The following is a 3643-nucleotide window of genomic DNA, read 5'->3' on the forward strand; positions in this document are numbered from 1 at the left end:
TTGGAAAATGCTGCCAAGAGATGCCTTGTGAATGTTACCTACATCCCTTGGCCAATGAAAGTGTGTGAGAATGAACATGTGAGTTACCCATGTATGGGAGCAGAGTGTGGTTTCCAGACTTCTGGCTCTCACTGTGATTATATCCTACCTAGCACCGTCCATTCTCCCACAGCCAACCTCTCCTATTCCACTTAGCTGCAGTGGTCTCTTCAACGATTGGCACCTTCCCTTGGTGTCAAAGATTCAATAATATTGCTAAAACTGACTGTCTACTAATATTAACTAGATGCTAGTACATAGAATATGGTAACAGATTAATGGCTAATTACAAATATACACTTTTGTAATTCATAAAGGAAAATGTATTATTTAAGTACTCCCTAATTAATGTCTCTGCCATAATTTATTTTTAATTAATATTTCCATATGATCAATAAAATTGACCTTACCATTTCTCACATTACATAACTGTACATTCCAATTTGTATCTGTAAACAAGAATTTCTATATCTTTAAATGCAAACATTTTAGGTTCGACTACACCATGGCTGTTACTGATATCACATGAAACAACAAGTTTACTATTACTAGTCAGTGTTTAATTTGTTTCCACAATGTGTTTCAAAGGTTTAACTCACCATCATGAGGTGGATTTCTTTGTATTAATGTGACGTATGTTGTGCTGCGACTTTGGGGCAACCTATGGCACTGCCTAGTGGAGAAACAAAACACTATTTCAGAACATGGATCTGTGGAGGTCTTTGACTAAAAATTGATGGTGACTGTGAACGTGCAATTACAAGAACTAAAATAGAACCCCCCCCCCGCCCCCCCCCCCCCCACAGTTGTCACAGGTTCCTTCCCACACTTTGAAAACCAAAGATGGTGTCTAGAAACTGATAGGTGCAAGTAACATATATAGGAAAAGCAGGGACACTATTTCAAAGTACAAAAAAAACATATAGCAAAAACAAAACCATTATTTTGCAGTAAGTATTGTGGAGATCTCTGGCTGAGTAGATGAACAGATATGTTACATTAAATATATCAAGTGGAACAAAATTCTTTCCTGATCATATAGATTAAAATTTATACTCATTTCTGTGATCAGAGGACAGGTTAAAAACATTAAGCATATTAATTGTGTTGCCAACTGTAGTCAATTTATACATAAATAACCATTTAGGTTGGGATTCAGAGATAGGGAATGAAAGGAGTGACAAAAGTAGAGCAAAGATTTGGTTGTGCCAGAGCTGTGGGTTGCTAGGCTTACATCTGTTACATTTTATAACTAAGTAAATGTTGAGGTAATACACTGATTATGCTTTAAAATAATATGCAGACAGATAAACTGTTTATATAATTGAATGTTAACTCATCCCTTTTTCAGTGGGAATACTGCACACCTTACCTGATCTCTTAACAGGAATCAAGGGCTTCGGGTAATAAGGGGGTTCATAGGTTCATGGGTAGGTGACGCTACACTAGTAATGTATAACAGGCTGCGAATTTTGGTCGGAAGGTAAGCATGCTCAATTGTCTGAGGCAGTTAAGGCAAACACATTAAGTGTGAAATTCAGGTTTGATTCCTGGTCCAGCACAAATTTTCACCTTTTTACCGTTGATTCACTTCAGTATCCAAATGAAGTTAATATCATTATAAAACCTTTGAAGAAATCATATTGTTTGCAAGATTTTATTTTCTGTTTGCTTTTTGTGCCACCATTGAGAGTTTCAGATTGTGAACTATGGAGCTATTACAGTCATTTGCAATGGCTGTTTGTTTTATTATTTCAATTACTTTTTTACATTTATCTCCAGAGAATGGTAATTGGGCACATCTGTTGGTCATATGCTGGAAAGCTGCCATTTTAAGGGCTCTGGAGTGACAAGAGGAATTGTGGGTAGCAGTTTGTGTCATGGTTGCTTTCCAGTAAATTTCAAATTAGTGTCCAGTATTCACTATTCTAATTTCAGGTCTAGAAAGTTTATGTTGTCACCTACTTGGTGCTGAACTGTGAACTTTATATTTTCATGGGATCTGCTGAACAATTTATTTAACTCATTGATATCATCTTTTGTGCCAATGGCCTTGCAGCAGTGGTAACAATGGTTCTCATCAGATCACCGAAGTTACATGCTGTGGGGCTGTGCTAGCACTTGGCTGGGTGACCATGCAGTCTGCTGAGTGCTGTTGGCAAGTGGGGTGCACTTACAATTAGCCCTTGTGAGGTATATTCAGGAGCTACTTGATTCAGAAGTAGAGGCTCTTGTCTCATAACCTGACAAAATGGCTGGGAGGGCTGTGTGCTGACCACATGCCCCTCCATATCTGCATCCAGTGATGCCTGTGGGCTGGGATGACACAGTCAGTACCACTGGGCCTTCATGGTCTGTTCGGGCGGACTTTAGTTTAGAGTTATATCAGCTTTTGTGCCACTGATTAGAATGATGGTATCATCTACATCTGTAGTAGTAGATAGTGCTTCTGAGCATGTGGTGGTTGAAATCCAGATTATTGTCTTCTTAGCTGTTTATAAATATTTCAGCTAACAGTCCAAAAAGTTCTGATCCCATTGTTAGGTCATGTACTTGTATGCAAAGTTTCTTGTTGAATTTGAAATAGTTGGGTAAGAATGTGAATTCTAATATGTCTGTTAGTGTCAGTAATGCAAGTTGAAGGGATTTTTTTGTGTTTTTGTAGGTTGGCATTAATTATCTGTAGTGTGAGATCTATTGGTACAGAGGAATACAGATTTTGTATGTCAAGTGAGGCAAATGTGGCTCTGTCAGGAACTTCTATGTTTTTGACATGTTGCATAAATTCTGTTGTGTTTCTAAGTGTTCTATTACTATTAAATGTGTATATTCCTTTAAGAATTTTTAAGAGCTTTTTCTAAGTTTGAATGTTGGACTGTTCCTACAATTCACTGTAGGCCTTATTGAGTTCTGTTCTTGTGTATCTTTGGTTGTGACCAAAGGCAACGTGCTTGTGGTCTCATAGTTACAGTGTTTCTTGCTTCTTGAATGGTGAGTAGAAAGTTTATGTTATTTAAGATGAATTTATTTAATGCCTTTTTGTATTCACAATGATGATTGAAGCAGAAGAAATGAATTAAAATTTGTGCTGTGGCCGGGACTCAAACCCGGGGCTTCTTGCTTGCTGGGCAGAAATGCTAACCATTACACCATCACAGCACTATAGTTAACATTGCTGCATGAATTACCCAAGTTGAGTGCCCTCCCCAAAACAAACTTCAAATCATATATTCTGCTTATTTTCCCTTACAATGTCACTATTGCCAGGGCTCTATGGCATCGGAATAGCACCCCAGTGCTGGATGTAATGAGAAAGTCTGGTACCATAAGTGATCTTCTAGATCTTATAATTACATTTTTCCCTGAGACATTCAAGTCTCTTCTTTATCTATGATAACGATTGTACTTTGTATTCTGTTTGTTGGATTTTTAGGTATTTCTGTTATGTCACTGACCTGAAAGAAGTCATTCCAAATTATCAAAGGAAACAATGGATAATGCATGAAAACTATGGGGGGGGGGGGGGGGGGGGTAAACTGAAGGAATTTTATGAGTAAAAGCAAATGTACAATAAACTGCTGTATAATGCAGAAGAACTGTTGGG

General features: G+C 37.7%; 1 non-coding gene across 1 annotated transcript; it reads right to left on the reverse strand.

Moving 5' to 3' along the window:
* Positions 1-3125: 3125 nt before the first annotated feature.
* Trnaa-agc (transfer RNA alanine (anticodon AGC)) lies at positions 3126-3198 on the reverse strand. The gene has a single exon. It is a non-coding gene; the product is annotated as a tRNA-Ala (tRNA).
* Positions 3199-3643: the final 445 nt, after the last annotated feature.

Source organism: Schistocerca serialis, chromosome 4, assembly GCF_023864345.2.
Source record: "Schistocerca serialis cubense isolate TAMUIC-IGC-003099 chromosome 4, iqSchSeri2.2, whole genome shotgun sequence".
Classification (NCBI taxonomy): domain Eukaryota; kingdom Metazoa; phylum Arthropoda; class Insecta; order Orthoptera; family Acrididae; genus Schistocerca; species Schistocerca serialis.